The 18868-nt window shown below is 46.7% G+C and overlaps 2 pseudogenes; one reads left to right on the top strand and one right to left on the bottom strand.

The window, feature by feature from the left end:
* The window catches only part of LOC107122599, a 58520-nt pseudogene extending 53261 nt beyond the window's left edge, over positions 1-5259 (top strand).
* A 3992-nt stretch (positions 5260-9251) lies between these two features.
* Positions 9252-18868, bottom strand: part of LOC107122598 — a 112221-nt pseudogene continuing 102604 nt past the window's right edge.

The raw sequence follows: 18868 nt of genomic DNA, 5'->3' as shown, positions 1-18868 counted from the left end.
GGTTCCTCAGTGTAACAGACTTCCTCGGAAAGTGGTGGGCTCTCCTTCTTTGGAGGTTTTCAAACAGAGGCTAGATGGCCATCTGACAGCAATGCTGATGCTGTGAACTTAGGCAGATCATGAGAGGGAGGGCAGGATGGATTGCCTCAGTGCTTAGTTTTTGTGGCCCTTTCTTACATGCCCAGGGAAATGCTGACTGCCACTTTGGGGTCAGGAAGCAATCCTGGAGGTTTTTTGTCATCTTCTGGGCGTGGAACAGCAGTCACGGTGTGGAGGGGGAGGTATTTGTGAATTTCTTGCATTGTGCAGGGGGTTGGACTAGATGAACCTGGAGATCCCTTCCAACTCTATGATTCTAACCAGCGCCAGGGCCTTCTCAGCGGCGGCTCCATACTAGTGGAATGAGCTTCCAGAAGATATCAGGTCACTGTGGGATCTTATGCAGTTCCGCAGGGCCTGTAAGATGGACCTCTTCCACTAGGGCTTCAACTAAGGAACCACCCCCAATAATTGTAAGCCCTGTCCCTTGGAGTCACCAACAACAGCCTGTGCCTGCTGCATAAGAAACAGAAGAAAGACTGGATCGATCGGAAAGGTCGTCGAATTGCTGCTACCATCGCCAAACATCATTATTAGTTGTTGTAGATATTCCAGGCTGTATGGCCATGGTCTTGGCATGAGCCAGAAATGACCTAGACTAACCCTTGGGCCAAGACTTCTCTCTGACCTCTGACTCCTCCAAACCCCCCCCCCCCCGAATGCCTCCTTGGAGATTTTGTGCCTTTATGGATGTAACGAAAGTCAGACACCATTTTTTGCTTGCTTGTTAAAAGGTTGCTTAAAATCCTTGGTTCGGGCTTCTGGCCTAGTTAGGCCTTAAACTGCCTCACAGAATGTGCTCATGAGAAGCTAAGAGGTGCATAAGATTTTCCCTAGAGACAGAGATGAGGAGTTCAATGTCCTTGAAGTGCTAACAGCTGCCTGTGCTCCTTAGTACCGGCCTGTGAGCAATTAGCCAATTAGTGCATTCCAGAATACTTAGCACATGTGTGTAGGAGGAATGAGCCTATACCGTAGTTTTTAGGTTTCGTTCTTCTCAGCTCACAAGTATTATGGACTATCATGGTCACCCTGGTTACGAAGCAAAGCTGACATCACTTTGCAGGTCTGTGAGTGGTCAAAGGCCTAGGCTACTCAGAGACCCTATTTTCTATAAAGATAGCCAGTGGTTAGTGACCACATGGATTGCTTGGGTATTTGGCCTGGCTTGGCCAATACTCCATGCAACACTACTTTGGCAACATGCTTTGATACCACCTGGATGGGCTATGTGTTTGGATTACTTTTTGTCATCTTGGACTTATGAACCTGAAGCGGGTAACCTTTGCAAACTGCTTGTAAGTATTAGCTATGCTGGAAAAGCTTAGTGTTTGTTATTTTTCCTTCACTGCCTAAAATCTTGTGTTGTTCTTAACTTTGCACAATTACTTAAAGAAAGAATTTATATTTTTATTTTGAACTTGGTTTTGACTTCTTGAACCTCAAAGGCTAAATCTATTGCCTTGGACCATAAGGTGCTTCTACTACCAACTTTTTGTCTTAAGCTCAGTTTGTGGTTTACACTGCAAGACTGACCTTTGATTTAAGCTCCAGAGCCAGCCTGGAGATTTGGTTATTTTACTCCAGTCCTGTTGGGAACTCAGAAAATAACCTGGTGGCAGACTACTTTTGTAACCTGGAGGGGTTATCTAGAGTTCCTTCAGTGTTTTGGTAAAAGTGCTTTGTAATCTGTTCTTTGAACCCAGACTCTGTGCCTGGAGAGGTGTGGGTCTGTGACAGTGGAGCAGAGTGAGAAAATTTTCTTTCCATCTAGCTTTCGATCTTGCTTCATTTGGAAAGGTATCTGCATTGGGGTTGCTAACAGGCCTCAAGGGGGGGGGGATATCCTGCTGCCTCTTTCCCAGAGGATTAGTGTGTGGAAATGGGTGTCTGAAGGGATAAGTAACATCCCATAATGCCTCTGTTAAAGGGACAGCATATTTTTTCCCCTCAAAGCAGTTGGCAACCTGTCAAGAATTCCCAACCCTTGAAGTATAGAACAACCAAATATAGTAAGAATATTTATTTATTAAATAGTGCAAGAATATTTCCAGAGAACAAAGCAAAGAGGGGGAAAATAAGAAACTAAAGATTAATTTCAAGCTACATGGTTACTTCAGTTACATAATTACCAAGTTACTCTTCCTAGGTGAAACTGGGCAATCATGTCGTAGGATTAACCCATGCCTCCAGAGAGCTGAAGCAGGCTGCTCCAACTGACACTTTGACCAGGAAAACTGTACTCTTTTAAGGACTGAGATCTGAATAAGCTAGGGCCTGGAAGCTGTTTGGATGTTCTTTGGCCTGTCACCTTTTCAGGCTAACATACCTTTCAACAAAGTTGTAAGGATTAAATCTTTGAGGGAGGGGGCTTCTTCGAAGAGATGGGTTTGACAGGTGCAAAAATGCTCAGGACTTTTGTATTTATTTACTAGTGGGGACCCACAAGGACTTACGGGATGCATCTCATTTCTCCCTTTCCCCACTAGTTCATGTTTCCCTTTCCTGAAAGACCCTATAGTGCCGCCTCTTTTCATGCGTCCTTCTCTCCTTTCCGTGTTGGTCTGAAGCCGCAGAACAAACTTTGAGACCAGGGGCATCTTTAAAACCAACAAAGTTTTATTCTGGGTATAAGCTTTTGTGTGCACGCTTACACCCAGAATAAACCTCTGTTGGTCTTAAAGGTGTCGCTGGACTCTGGCGAGAAGGAATCCTCCTGCTATGCCCCTGGAGGTAGCTCCATCCCAGCCATTCCAGTATATTGCAAACCATTGCCCACGCAGGCAGAGAAAATCCCTGACGGAGACCTCCCTGTTGAGGAAGCGCATCAGCACTCCAAGCTTGCTTTATTTATCTGCAGCGGTCTGGAATGGGGGAGACCCCTAAATATTGTTATTGCACTTGGCACGCAAAACTGAATTATTCAAGAGAAATTTTCTGCCCAGGCAAGAGAGTTGCACTGTAGTCAATGACTCACAAAGTTACTTAAATAAAGTGTTAGGGACTGTGGTCTATGCTACTGTGTTTAGCTTACGGAACCTAGGATCCTACTATATAAATTTTGTATCATTTATCAATGTGTGTCATGTTAAGACTTACGCTTTCCTTCAACTCAGTTTTTATATTTCTGATTGGTTCGACTACAACCCTCATCCTATTGTATTGTGTACTCAATGCTCCATCTTTTTGTAATCTGCCGTGAGTCCAAGTGAGAACAGTGGACTGTCAATGACACAAATGAATAAATGATGTCTGGCTGAGGCTCCTCATCTCCCCAAGGCTCAACCCCCAAATCTCCAGGAATTCTCCAACCTTGAACTGTCATCCCTGGCAAGGCCTGGCCCCCATGAGTCCTCCCTCAGTGCCCAAAACATCCCTGAAAAGGACCCTCCACCTCACTGTGCCTTTTGCTCAGAGAAACCCAGTGTGAAATGCTGTGGTTGCCTAGCAACAGTCATTGAGCACATCTGTTTCTTAAAGCTACAGGTGCTCCTTTTATCATTTTGGTTTTTTAAAAACAAAAAAACAATATCCCCTCCCCCAAAATATATTTCATATTTTACTGCAACCACAGGGCATCTTCCTTCTTTGTGGAAAGATCTGTCTTGTCCACTCACAGGATTTAGGTATGCTCAGATTTGGTCGCCTTTTATTAAAACATTGATGTCCTGTTTTCCTGACAGTTCAGCAGCTTACAGTACTACTTAAAAACATTTTCAGTTGAAAAGAAAAATAAAGGAAGAAATAAAAATAAAAGGAACAAAAATAAAGGGACAGGAAAGTGAAATTGTAAAGGACTTTCCTCTCATGGGGAGACATTGGGGATTGTGCTGATATTCTTGGTCCTGTTCCTACTCACACTTCTAATTTTAGGCATCTTTATTAAATACATCTGTGGCGATTTCTTGTTTTATATGTGTGTGTGTCTCTTTAAAAGTTTGGTTGCATGGCTGTGATAGACTAGAGTGGTTGAAGAGACAAGTGTGGTGTGATTGGTGATTCACAGAGAGGGGGAGGGGTTTTGGAAGTGATTCTGAGTGGATGAATATGTATGTCTGTCAGGAGTTACAGTTACAGAGTTGACAGCTGATGAAAACAGGGGAAATGGTCTGTTAAGTTCTGAGGTCTGAGAGAGAGAGAGAGTTAAGTTCTGTGTATGAAGGAAGTTAGAGAGAATAAGAAAAAAGTAAATGAAAGTTTAAATTGAAGACAAATTATAGGAAAGGCTGTATGTCCTGATAACTTGGAGAGAAACAGTGAACTTATAAGACCTTGAGTTAAATTGTTACAAAGTTACCTTAAAGATCCCTGTCAGTAAGGGAGCAGATATTGTGTGTGATACACCAAGCAATGGTTCATTTATTACACATTACTAGATACACCTTGTTCCACCCTTTTATTTATGAATTATTTCAATAAATCCTCTTTTATTCAAATATACCAGCTCTGAAAGAAATACTTCACCAGGACCACATAGTCCCTCCTAAGCCTTGACCTCGGTCTACCTAACCAGTAAGAACAGAAGTAAAGTATAAAGGATTGGAAAGCCTTAAATTTCCTGGTGGCAGCTGTACATACATAGTAGAATAAAATAAAGAACACCTTTAAAGGGAAACCAGTCCTCCCCATATAAGGGGTCGTCACAACATTGATACTACCATAGTCAAAGCTAACAACTGAGACCTCACCTACATTCCCCTGGTCTCCCTTCTGTTTTCATTCCTCTCCTCCCTTCTGTTCATTGGCCAGCCAAGTAGGGTGACCTGCCTTCTCCAACAAACTGCCTTCAGCACCATCTTCTCGGTTGCCGTCTCTTCTGTGTTGGCCAAAACCATCACTGTGGTGGTGGCCTTCATGGCCACCAAGCCAGGACACAGGGTAAGGAAGTGGCTGGGGAAGAGTCTGGCAAACTCTATCGTCGTTTTGTGATCCAGTGTTCAAATCGGCCTCTGTGCCATCTGGCTGGGCACCTCTCCTCCCTTCCCAGACTCTGACATGCACTCCCTTCAGGGACAGATCACACTGCAGTGCAACCAAGGCTCTGTGGCTATGTTTTACGGTTCCCTGGGCTACATGGACTTCCTGGCCGCCATCTCTTTCATGGTGGCTTTCCTGGCCAGGAAGCTGCCTGGGGCTTTCAATGAAGCCAAGCTGGTCTGAATATCAAGGACCATCTCATGATAAAAAAGTAAAGCTAGAATTTGATTCTTAGGAGAGTGCTTTTCATTTTTGCAGCACTAAGCAAAATGTTGGTAGTATATTTGCGTCACATCTGACCTCCCTGATATGCGACTGATGAAAAGTTCCTTCACCTACATCATGACAGGCACTAGTCATAAATCCTGAAGGCTAACACTTAATAGCATAGCAATGGCTACAGCTGATTTTCTTAGCATTATTTCTTGATCTCAACATGTTTCCCAGTTGTTTCATATTCATTTGTCCTTTTCTCCATTGTATATCATGGCTATTCTCACACAATCTTGTGGGTTGGAGATAGGGTTGCCAAGTCCCCCAAGGGGGCGGGGAAAACCCTGCCTGAGAGGCCTGTTCCCCACTGGTGCGAATCGGGCCACTGGGGGGGACTCCACCCCCAAAGCGCACTACGTACCTGGTGTGAACACGTCACCCAGAAGTGACGCAATCGCGTCGGGCACATTGTGGGGACGCTCTATCATCCAAGGGAAAACTCGACGGTTTTTCCTTGAATGATTGTGGCCCCGCACCCAATGTGCCAACCAAAGGATATGGAATGCAACTCCCACCTGTCTGCTAGAGAACAAAACTCCAGTGCTTTCCTTGTATGTGGCAAAGATGTGGGGGGCTCCTCACTTCTTGAAAACTTCCTGAAAGTGTTTGGGCTGAATAGACCACTCACGGTTGGTAAGGATAGGTCTTGCTCAGGAATTCAGGATCCCTGCTATGTGAATGGCCCTGGGGAAGACCCTGATGGGTGTAGCCACTTCCCACCCTGCGATGGCTTCCACACAAGAGCCTCCGAGACCCTGTACTTCTCTGCTTTTTGACATAGTACATGGTGGATGTATTGTCCATTTGGACCAGCACTCTCTTGCCCCTGAGGACATCTGGGCAAATCTTACTGCATGTAACCTGAGCATGTTGATACGGAGCCCTCTAGTGAGCAGAGCCCATTTACCCTGCACTGAGAACCCCCCGCAATGGCCACCCCCAGGCCAGTCAGGGAAGCATCAGTAGTGAGGGTGATCTGTAGCTCTCAAAACATAAACTCCAATAAAGAGACGCGTATCCTCTGTCCACCAATTAAGAGATCTCAAAACCAAAGTGGCCGATCCTGCATGTGCAACCTAGCTAGGAGGACAACTGCTGTGGTAGGTGCCATAAGTCCTAGTAAGCACTATATCAACTTGATTGCCACCTCTTCCATGGGAAGGTACATGCTGTGGCCTTGCTACTCCTGCCCCAACCTGGAGTCAGGAAGGCTTTTTCTTGTAAAGAGTCTAAAGATGCCCCAATAAAATCTGGTGGGAAGGCTCCAAACGAGATTCCTCCCAGCTGACCATTAAGCCTAATCTTGTACAGGAGAAGAGGATTACCTCTTAAATGTGCCCTCAGGCATTCTTGAGAGGGGGCTACCACAAGCCAATTAAGCACACTGAATTAGGAAAGCTGTCTTGAATTCCTTAAACTGGGGGCCGCAATGGAGAAAGCACATGTATGGGCGACTGTTAATTTTGCACATTGACAGGCTGGTCCCTGCAGAAGACCTCGCTTAAATGAGCGAAGCTGTTGTGGCGGTGCATCGTGGGAGAGGCAGTCTTGCACATTTGCAGGTCCAAGGCCACGAAGGGCTTTGTAGGTAATAGCCAATACTTCAAATTGAGCCCAGCGACTCATGGGGAGCCAGTGGAGTGACTGTAGAATGGAAGTAATATGCATGCTTCATCCTTGGTTTTTTCCTTTGTTGCCATCAAGTCAGAGCTGACTTCTGGTAATGCCGTACGGCTTTCAAGGCAAGAGATGTTCAGAGGTGGTTTGCTATTGCCTGCCCCCATGCCACTACCCTGATATTCCTTGGAGGTCTCCCATCCAAATACTAGCCAGGGCCAACTCTGCTCAGCTTCTGGGATCTGACGAGGTCAGGGTATCTGGGCTATTGATCCAGCTCCCAATAATACCTGAGCTGCAGCATTCTGCACCAACTGGAGTTTCTGAACTGATTTTGAGGGAAGACCAGTGGACAGTGCATTGCAGTAGTCTAGCCTGGAGGTCACCATGGTGAGGATCCAGGAGGCCAGATCAGCTGCCTCAAGGTCAGATCAAGGGGCCATTTTAAGGGCTAGACTGAGTTGGGAGAAACCATTATTCTGCAGCACTCCTGTTGGATCCGGTGTAATCCCAAACTCTGTTCCCTCTAAGATGAGTCAGTGTGAGCTAGCTCACATTTTTTTAGTCTCTGGCTCACACATTTTTGTCTCAGCTCAGGAAGGAAGGTTCCAGAGCGAACTAATTTATACAGCAGCCAAATTGCTCAGTCACAACTTTAATGCCAGTTGCTCACAAAGAAGAATTCTTGCTCACAAGACTCCACAGCTTAGAGGGAGCATTGACCCCAAGGCTCTTAACTAAGTCAGCAAGAGTCAGCCGAACTCCATCAAAAGTGGGGAAGAAGAAGAAGAGATTGGATTTATATCCCGCCCTTTACTCGGAGTCTCAGAGCAGCTTACAAACTCCTTTCCCTTCCCCTCCCCACAACAGACACCCTGTGAGGTAGGTGGGGCTGAGGGAGCTCTGGCAGAAACTGCTCTTTTCCAAGGACAGCTGTGCCAGAGTTTGTGACTGACCCAAGGACACATCAGCAGGTGCAAGTGGAGGAGTGGGGAATCAAACCCGGTTCTCCCATATTAGAGTCCACGCACGTAACCACCACACCATAATGTCCTTCAAGATCTCCACCTCCCCTACTGATATTACCTCTGTCTTTTCAGGGATTAGTTGCAGTTTGTTCACTTTTAGCCAATCTCCCACAGCCTAACTAGACAGCAATTCAGGATTTATAATGCCATAGAATCCACCATCCAAAGCAGCCATTTTCTCCAGGGGAACTGATCTCTATTGTCCGGAGTTCAGTTGTAACTTTGGGAGATCCCCAGGTCCCACCTCAAAGTTGGCAATTCAAGGCCTGGCAGCAACCACTGGGTGACTTGATACCACCTGATCTGCATAACACACTTAGAACTGGTGTACTGGTTATTTAAAAATCTATGTTTATGCCAGTAGCAAAGAGCTTTTGATATCTGTTACCCTCAACTTGTCTATTTCCTCACAGGATTTGAGAAAGGAAATATTTTTGCCAGTTTTGTAAATGTCAGAAAGAGTTAGATTGGCAGATAACCTGAAGTAGCAAGTTTCACAGAGGAGGGCAACCACTAAAAAGGCCCTCCTTTGCAAAACTACTTTCTGAGCCTTTCTGAGCCTCCAACACCGGGGCGTCTGAACAAGACCCTCATCAGAACTAGCTATAGGAATGTTTCACTCTCTATGGATTCTCTGAAGAACATGAAAATCAGATCTGTGCCTCAAGTTCTTGCCACTCACAGAGCATTTATGAGGTTTGTCCCTTGTGTGTAATCCTCCGGGCTAAAGGAGACATGAGCTGATCTTGAATCTCCTTCAAATGGCAGAGTCCATCATTGCTTTCTTCCTTGTGGGATGTATTGGAGGCCTTCAAACATGGCTAAAGCTCCAAGCATTTTTAACATTTCTTCCTGTTTAAGGTAAGATTTCTGGGTAGTTTCAAGCTTTCTACAAGAATTTATATCGTTTCAATGCTTTATATGGTCTGTGGCTGGCTTTTACGTGTGAAATAAGAGATAAGCTCTTTTCATGGGCAGTTACATCGTTTCTCCTCATGTGGGTTCTTAGATGCTGTAGAAGATTTCTATGCTGAGTGAAACTCCACAATCTGAGCATTGAGCATTCAAAAGGTTTTTCCTCAGTATGGGTTCCCTAATGCCGTTAAAGACTGATACTGTTACTCAAACTCCTTCCATACTCTGAGTACTCAAAATGTTTCTTCCATGTGGGTTCTTAGGTCCTGTTGAAGATGGCAATCCAAACTGAACTCTTTCTACACTTTGAGAATTCAAACATTCCCCCCCCGTCTGAGTTCCTTAATGCTGTTGAACATGGCCACCCCAACTGAATTTCTTTCCACACTCTGAGCACTCAAAAGGTTTCTCCTCTGTCTGAGTTCTTTGATGCTGTTGAACATGGCCACTCTGACTAAATCTCTTTCCACACTCTGAGCATTCAAAATATTTATCCCGTGTGGGTTCTCTGATGCTGCTGAAGATGGCCACTCAACCTGAATCTCTTTCCACACTCTGAGCATTCAAAAGGTTTCTCCCCTGTGTGGGTTCTCTGATGCTGCTGAAGGTGGCCACTCAACCTAAATCTCTTTCCACACTCTGAGCATTCAAAAGATTTCTCCCCTGTGTGGGTTCTCTGATGCTGCTGAAGATGGCCACTCAACCTGAATGTCTTCCCACACTCTAAGCATTCAAAAGGTTTCTCCCCTGTGTGGGTTCTTTGATGCTGTTGAAGATGACCGTTCTGTCTGAATCTCTTTCCACACTCTGAACATTCAAAAGGTTTCTCCCCTGTGTGGGTTCTTTGGTGCCATTTAAGAGTGCCACGTCGACTGAATCTCTTTCCACACTCTGAGCATTCAAAAGGTTTCTCCCCTGTGTGAGTTCCTTGATGCTGCTGAAGAGTGCTGTTCTGATTGAATCTCTTTCCACACTCAAAGCATTCAAAAGATTTCTCTGCTGTGTGGGTTCTCTGATGCTGTTGAAGATGGCCACTCAACCTGAATCTCTTTCCACATTCTGAGCATTCAAAAGGTTTTTCCCCTGTGTGGATTCTTTGGTGCTGTTGAAGAGTGCTACTCCGACTGAATCTCTTTCCACACTCAGAGCATTCAAAAGATTTCTCCCCTGTGTGGGTTCTCTGATGCTGCTGAAGATGGCCACTCAACCTGAATCTCTTTCCACATTCTAAGCATTCAAAAGGTTTCTCCTCTGTGTGGGTTCTTTGGTGCTGTTGAAGAGTGCTACTCCGACTGAATCTCTTTCCACACTCGGAGCATTCAAAAGATTTCTCCCCTGTGTGGGTTCTCTGATGCTGCTGAAGATTCTGCCTCTCAATGAATCTCTTTCCACACTCTGAGCATTCAAAAGGTTTCTCCCCTGTGTGGGTTCTTTGATGCTGTTGAAGATGGCCACTTTGACTGAATCTCTTTCCACACTCTGAGCATTCAAAAGGTTTCTCCCCTGTGTGGGTTCTTTGATGCTGTTTAAGAGTGCTACTCCGACTGAATTTCTTTCCACACTCTGAGCATTCAAAAGGTTTCTCCTCTGTGTGAGTTCTTTGATGCTGTTGAAGATGGCCATTATATCTGAATCGCTTTCCACACTCTGAGCATTCAAAAGGTTTCTCCCCTCTGCGTATTCTTTGGTGCACAAGGAGCTGTGATCTATTTCTGAAGAACTTTCTACACTGCATGGATTTACTTGCCTTCATCATTCTGTGCTTTGGGAAATGTACATTACACCTTGTTCTATCTTGCTTCTCAATAATACGGCTGCCTTTCTTTCTCTTAGGTCTTCCTCGATACCTGATGGTTTCTTTCAAGTCTTCGTTTTTAACTCTATCTGGCATTTGCTGATGAAGTTCTTCACCCTCCTCATTCCTCTGATCATCATCTGCTGGAATAAACAGAGATTCTGTTAGCACCTGGGAGGGCTAGTAAGGTCCAAAGGCCCTTTGCCCTCATCCAGCTTGGCTGATCTTAACCACCCCTCCTCCTTTCCCCAGAATATCTAGTTTTTAAGGACTCCTCACTCCTTCAAGGGCCACAGCCTGAGCTCTTGCTCAGAAGGAGCTCCTGAATCTCCAAATCCCAGTCCCCTGAAGGCCTCCCTCCCTCCTTACCAGGTGGGCTGTGTGATTGTACCAAACCAAATGTTCTTTAGAAGTGAATCAGAAATCCCTCTTGGCTATTCCTTGCCTGTTCCATTGACATAATCATGAAGGATACTCACTGTCATTCAGCTCATTTGGGAAGGAAATATGCTCTTGGGATCCTCCAGAGGAACTCTCCAGCCTCTCTTTGGATGCAAGGTCATAGTCTGTCTCCACCAAAGTCTCTCTGATACGTCTGGCTTCTTTTGCTGAGAGATAGAAAGAAACAGATCATTCTTATACGGGGAAAGAAAGACATTCAAGAGTAAAAAATCTTCTGGAAGGAGTCATAAGAACATAAGAGAAGCCAGTGTTGGATCAGGCCAACAGGCCATCCAGTCCAACAGTGGGGCCAGGACACTAGAAGCCCACCCACTGTTGACCCCCCCCCCCAAGCACCAAGAATACAGAGCATCACTTGCCCCCGAGTCCCTATCTATACCTTGTGGCTAATAGCCACTGATGGGCCTCTGCTCCATTCCCTCTTTAAGCCATCCATGCTTGTAGCCACCGCCACCTCCTGTGGCAGTGAATTCCATGTGTTAATCACTCTTTGGGTGAAGAAGGGCTTCCTTTTTTCTGATCTAACCCAACCGCTCAGCAATTTCATTGGGTGCCCACGAGTTCTTGTATTGTGAGAAAGGGAGAAAAGTACCTCTTCCTCTACTTGCTCTATCCCATGCATAATCTTATAAACCTGAGTCATGTCACCCCTCAGCCATTGTTTCTCCAAGCTAAAGAGCCCCAAGCGTTTTAACCTTTCTTCATAGGGAAAGTGTTCCAACTCTTTTATCATTCTAGTTGCCCTTTTCTGCACTTTTTGCAGTGCTATAATATCCTTTTTGAGGTGTGGTGACCAGAACTGTATACAGTACTCCAAATGAGGTTGCACCATCGATTTATACAGGGGCATTATGATACTGGCTGATTTGTTTTTAATTCCCTTCCTAATAATCCCCAGCATAGCATTGGCCTTTTTTATTGCAGTCACACACTGTCTCGACATTTTCAGTGAGTTATGTACTACGACTCCAAGATCTCTCTCTTGGTCAGTCTCTGCCAGTTCGGACCCCATCAACGTGTATATATAGTTAGGATTTTTGGCTCCAATGTGCATCACCTTGCACTTGGCCACATTGAACCCCATTTGCCACATTGATGCCCACTTGCCCATCCTCGACAGATTCCTTTGGAGTGCCTCACAATCCTCCCTGGTTGTCACCACCCTGAACAACTTCGTATCATCCGCAAATTTAGCCACTACACTGCTTACTCTGAACTCCAAATAATTAATGAACAAGTTAAAAAGCATTGGACCGAGTACTGATCCCTGCGGTACCCCACTGCTTACCACCCTCCACTGAGAAAATTGCCCACTTATACTCTCTCTTTCCTATTAATTAGCCAGTTTTTGATCCACAAAAGGACTTGTCGTTTTATCCTGTGATTTTTGAGCTTACTCAGGAGCCTTTGATGAGGAACTTTATCGAAAGCTTTTTGGAAGTCAAGGTAAACAACATCTATTGGGTCTCCCTTGTCCACATGTTTGTTCACTCCCTCAAAGAACACTAACAGGTTAGTGAGACAAGATCTTCCCTTACAGAACCCATGCTGAGTCTGTCTCAATAGGTTTTGTTCATCAATGTGCCTACTAATTCATTCCTTAATAACAGTTTCCACCAATTTACCTGGTATTGATGTCAGACTGACTGGCCTATAATTTCCCAGACCTCCTCTGGAACCCTTTTTAAAGATGGGAGTGACATTAGCTACCTTCCAGTCCACAGGAATGGAGGCAGATTTTAAGGAAAGATTACATATTTTTGTCAAGAGATCCACAAGTTCACAATTGAGTTCTTTCAGAACTCTTGGATGTATGCCATCCGGGCCTGGTGATTTATCAGTCTTTAAGTTGTCTATCAGTCATAGGACCTCCTCTCTCATTACCTCAATCTGACTCAGGTCTTTCAACACCCCTCCCGAAATCAGTGGTTCTGGAGTGGGCAAGCACTTCTCATCTTCCACAGTGAAGACAAAGGCAAAAAATGCATTTAGTTTCTCAGCCATTTCCCTATCATCCTTCAGTACTCCTTTTACCCCTTGGTCATCCAAAGGCCCCACTGTCTCCATGGCTGGTTTCCTGCTTAAGTTTTATTGTTGGTCTTTATGTTTTTCGCTATATGCTTCTCATATTCCCTTTTTGCCTTCCTCACTACAGACTTGCATTTTGTTTGCCACAGCCTGCGTTCCCTTTTATCAGCCTCACTTGAGACTAGCTTTCCACCGCTTAAAGGAATCCTTTTTGCCTTTTACAGCTTCCATTACTTTGTTTGTTAACCATGCAGGCTTTTTCTATACCTATTAGTGCCTTTCCTAACCTGCAGTATATATTTTTCTGAGCTTCTAGGATTGTACTTTTAAATAGTTTCCAAGCTTCCCCAATGGTTTTGACACTTTCTACTTTTCCTTTCAGTTTCCTCCTCACATGTCCCCTCATATCAGAGAAGTTACCCCTTTTAAAGTTAAAAGTGGTGGTGTCAGTCTTTTTGGCCAATTCCCTATTTATACAAATGTTGAACTCAAATCCTGATCAAAGCCCACAATGCCAGCCAGTGTAAAGGGGATGGATCCGTGAGGCAAAGCACCCTAGTTCCCCCCCAAGGGTTTGTCCGACTTGAAGGTGTTCATGAGTTGAGTTTCCCTGCAGCTAACATCCCCATCTTTTTCAAGGCCAGACTCCATAATATGGTAATTAGTTAATTGTGAGAACCTGTATCCACTTGTGTAACCAGGAGGGAGGGAGGACTGGGAGGGTGCTGACAGCCTCTGGAAAATTCCATCAGGCGGGACCCTTGATTGGGTCGTTAGAGGACCACCTGACCCTAGAGAGGCAGAAAGAAGAGGAGGAGGAGGAGGAGGAGGAGATTGGATTTATACCCCCGCCCTTCACTTGGAGTCTCAGAGCGGCTTACAAACTCCTTTCCCTTCCCCTCCCCACAACAGACACCCTGTGAAGTGGGTGGGGCTGAGAGAGCTCTGACACAGACGGCTCTTTTCCAAGGACAGCTGTGCCAGAGCTTGTGACTGACCCAAGGTCACATCAGCAGGTGCAAGTGGAGGAGTGGGGAATCAAACCCGGTTCTCCCAGATTAGAGTCCGCACACTTAACCACTACACCAAACTGGCCACTACACCAAACTGGAAAGGTATAGATCAGACAGAAGCCATGTTAACTTTATACTCATGCCATGCCTTGATATCTTTTTGCTTCATCACTATGAATAGTTTTATGTAGAGTAACTTGGGCTACAGCTGGAATATTTATGCGGCAACAAGAGGTGCCATCTAATACCCGGTGTTTCATGTATTTTCTTGTTTCTCTGTTCCGAAGTTGCAGAAACTGTGCTGTTTATTTATGTCTTGTTTTACATCCTTAATAAACATATATATATATATATATATATATATTTTAAAGGGTCTGCTTTACTTGTGTGCACTGTCCGAACTGGGTGCTCTGGCGCAAGTGATGCTCTGTATTCTTGGTGCTTGGGGAGGGGGTCAACAGTGGGAGGGCTGGCTTCTGATGTCCTGGCCCCACTGCTGGACCTCCTGATGGCACCTGGTATTTCTGGCCACTGTGTGACACAGTGTTGGACTGGATGGGCCATTGGCCTGATCCAACATTGGATTCTTTTATGTTCTTATGTGCTGCTCAAGTACAAAGACTAGTGTCCGAGTGGGGGATCCAGGTCTGGGTTCTTGACAGGATCATTTCCAGATCTCAGGCAGAGTGGATGTTTGTAATCCCCCCAAGGGGGTGTGTCGTAAAGGATGGCAAAACAGAAATGAGGACCTGGCCCCTTCCAGAGTCTTTCTGAGGGTCTCTCATCCCCGCCTTTGCCTCAGGCCAGGACACCTTCTCTGGCTTGGGTGATGGCCACAACTCTGGCCTCAGCTGCCCCTGGGCAAGAAGCCAGAAAGGCCTCAAAATGATGTATTGCTGTTCAATAGTCTGAAAAGATTGAAGGTCAAAGAAGAAGGGGACGGCAAAGGATGAGATGGTCAGACAGTGTCATCGATGCAACGAACATGAAATTGAGCAAGCTTCAAAGGACAGTGGAAGAAGAAGGAGAAGAAATTGGATTTACACCCCACCCTTCACTACCCAAAGGTGTCTCAGAGCGGCTTACAAACTCCTTTCCCTTCCCCTCCCCACAACAGACACCCTGTGAGGTGGGTGGGGCTGAGAGAGGTCTGACAGAAACTGCTCTTTCAGGAATAGCTGTGCCAGAGTTTGTGACTGACCCAAGGTCACATCAGCAGGTGCAAGAGGAGGAGTGGGGCATCAAACCCGGTTCTCCCAGATTAGAGTCCGTGCACTTAGCCACTGCACCAAACTGGAAGACAGGAGGGCCTGGCATGATCTGGTCCATGGGGTCACAAAGAGTCGGACTCGACTGTGCAACTGAACAACAACAACAAGTCTGATTAATGCATCATCCCATGGGCCTGTATTCACACCTTTGGCACTTGTGAAGGAGTCTTACCTAGAGAGATTACGTTTCCATAATTCTCCAGCATGACTTCCCTGTAGAGAGCTCTTTGGCCCGGATCCAGCAGGGCCCACTCTGCCTCGGTGAAATACACGGCCACCTCGTCAAAGGAAAAGGGAGACTGAAAGGAAAAACAGATTCCCTCCTCAGAGATCATGCCAGGCAGAGATTGTAGACTAGAAGGGAACGTTCTAGGAATATGCAGGATGTATGGCTTGGTATGGGTAAAGGGAGTGGCGTTCCGGGCCTTTCTCACACAGACGCATTGTAGAAACTGCAGGAGCAAAAGCCCCCCTGAGAAAGGAGAGGGGTCCCAGGTCTTCCCCTGCTGATCTCCCTTACCTGTACTGGAGGTGCAGCTGCTGTTTCCACACCTCTGAAATGATAACGGCTGAACAGCATCTCCCCACTGCCTGTTTGTAAGAGAAAGGAGGGAGGAAGGGTTTTTGTCCTGACTTTCTATCCCACTGGCTTGTCTGTTCCCTGCTTCACGCACCCCCTTCCCAGGAGTTTGAAACCTTGCCCTGTGTACACTCAACACCTTCTTTCACACTGTGTACTAAATTCTGGGAAATACAGAGAAGTGAAGAACTGATGAGCCTCAGGGGTCATAAATGCTGCCAACGTATTTCAGGCTTCTGTGAGACTTGAAATGTGCCCTGTGAACCCGGGAGCGCCAAAGGTCACAGCATCCCTGCTGGATCAGAGCAAAAGTCCAGGCCTGCCGTTCTCCTGCCGGATGGGCCCTTGAGTCTGGGCTGGCGGGGTGGTGGTGGAGGAAATGACTTTGTATGACACGTCACCGTCACATTCGGCCCAAAACCCAGAAGTCACTTGAATGCTTCTGGAGACTCTAGGGTACTATCAGAGCCAAGCTTCACACCAAGACCCCTCCCCAAAGCTCCCGGGGGGTGCTAGGCCACCGCCTGCCATCCCTACTCTAGCATCTGTTTCCCACAGCAGCCCAGCCAAATTTCCCCATGATTATTGGCCCCTAGGAACTGGTTTTCAGAGCTCTGCTGCCCCAGAAGGTGGAGAGGCTCCCTTGATTCACCAGGCTGAAAAGCTCAGCCCAGGCTTGTCTACCTTCTCTTTTTTTCAGCCATCTTCAGTTCCTCTTATGGAAGGAAGGTAAGACATGAATATCTTAATAAATGGGAGGAATTGTCCTCCATGAATGTGTCTAATCCCCTTTGAGAAGAATCACAGTTAGTGGACATTGAGTGCTGTTTATTTCATGAAAAGGTATTGAATTCTTTTCCTGACCTGAAGTCTCTACCCATCACATTCACAAGCTGCCCCAATCGTATACAGGCACAAAGAGACCTTACCACAGGAGAGGGCATCTTGGGCACCCTCCAGGGCCTGCGCCCTCTGCCCTTGCTCTATGGAAGCTCCTTCCGCCTCAGGGAACATAGCTTCCTTCTTCACGGATGGTGCCCACATCTGAAACAGCAGTGAGGGAGAGGGGTAAGAGATGGAATGGAACAGAGACCAAGGAATGGATCCTGCCCCACTCCCAGACTCTGCACCCTTCCATCAGCAGACCTGGTGAGTTATCTGGAGGGGAAAGAAATTCTCTAGTAGAAGAGGCTGCTGAAGGAGGCCGTTAAATCTCATGTTTGGATGATCAGCGCCTGGACAAATGTCTCTCAGGGAAGCTCTCGGACAATTTATTTATTTATTTTATTGCACTTGTATCCTGCCCTCCTCGCAAGCACGGCGCATTCCATCAATATTGCTACAATTTACAGTAACAATGAAAATCAATTCAAAACAACAAGTTAAAACAATTCAGACTCATAAAATCCTGTGCAATGTGCGTTCCCAGGTAGCTGTTTGAATCCAGGACACGGCGAACCCAAAGGGGGGGGGGGGGGAGCGACGTCCAATGCCTCAATTAAAAGTCCGGTGGAAGAGCTCCGTCTTGCAGGCTCTGTGGAATTGTAGTAAATCCCACAGGGCCCTGATCTCATATGGGGGCTCATTCCACTGAACGTCAGACGTCTCCGAGCCCGGGGATTACCAGAAGATGTTGATTGCAGATCTCAGTGCTCTAGTGGGAACATATTGTCAGATATCACTGTTTAAATTGGATCTATCTGGAGGAAATCCCTTTACCTGCTCTGCCTGACTCAGGAGGAAACCTTTGGCCAGGGCCACTGCCTGGGAACTGGTCTACAGCTGACATTCTCTGACCCAGGACTCCATTTCCTTGGGCAGGATGGCCGGGAACTGCTCCAGGATCACCAGATCCAGGATCTGCTTTTTGGAGCACCTCTCCGGCTTCAGCCACTGGCTGCAGAGTTGATGGAGCCGGCTGCAAACCTCTGGGGGCCCCTACGCCTCATGGTAGCTGAACTGCCGGAAGTGTTGGCAATGTACACCTGAGATCGCCATGACCTGATCACGGATCTCTGGCACCAGGCTTTCCCGAAATTCAGCACCACTCCCAGTGGTGGGATGGGGGCCTTTGCTTGCCATCTTGCCAGTTCCAGGCCCTTCTGGGTCCTGCTCTTCCATCGCCTTCCCCTTCTCTTGGGTCTCCTATCAGAGGGGAGTCACCTTATGCTGTGATTGCCCTGCTTTGATTGACGGTTGTTTCCATGTGCACCTGTGTACCAGGAGTGTTGCTAGACTTTCTGCACCTTGGCAACAGTGTTTTTAAGTTCCCCCCATCCTCTGCTGGGCGGGCCTTGGACACCAGCCGGCAGCCCTGGCCCCACACTGGGAACGTATCTGGGTCTTAGGATGGAGCTACAGTTGACTCCAAGGCAGGCAGGCGCCCCCTTCCCCCAGGCCCCCCTTTCCTTCTCACCCAACCGGATAAAAGCCTCGCTTTTTGTTTGGTTGGTTTTGGGCTGCTTAAAATGACCAGCAGAATATCAGTTTCATACATTTAACCAGTTCCCCCGGAGAACATGGCTGCCCTGGAGGGAGGGAGGACTCTTCTGGCCTGGCTCCCATCTGTGGCCCTCCCCACCCCAAACCCCAAAGTGGTCTTTCCCAGAATGCATCTCCCCAAAAAAGTCCAGGAATTTGCCACCGGAGCTGGCAACCCTGCGCCAGCCGCGGCTGAGCCTAATCCCTGCTCTCCTCCCTTCCAAAATCCATGTGACTTACTGCGAAGTCAGCCTCCCCGGGGTGGGTCCGGCTGCAGGGCTTTCCCCGCGCGGGCTGCATCTCTCGAAGCCCTTCTGGTCCTCTCCCCC

The sequence above is a fragment of the Gekko japonicus genome, unplaced genomic scaffold (genome assembly GCF_001447785.1).
Source record: "Gekko japonicus isolate JY-2015 unplaced genomic scaffold, Gekko_japonicus_V1.1 scaffold1563, whole genome shotgun sequence".
NCBI lineage: Eukaryota > Metazoa > Chordata > Lepidosauria > Squamata > Gekkonidae > Gekko > Gekko japonicus.
Note: the sequence above shows the minus strand (reverse complement) of the source record. Positions and strands in the feature narration are given on the sequence as shown.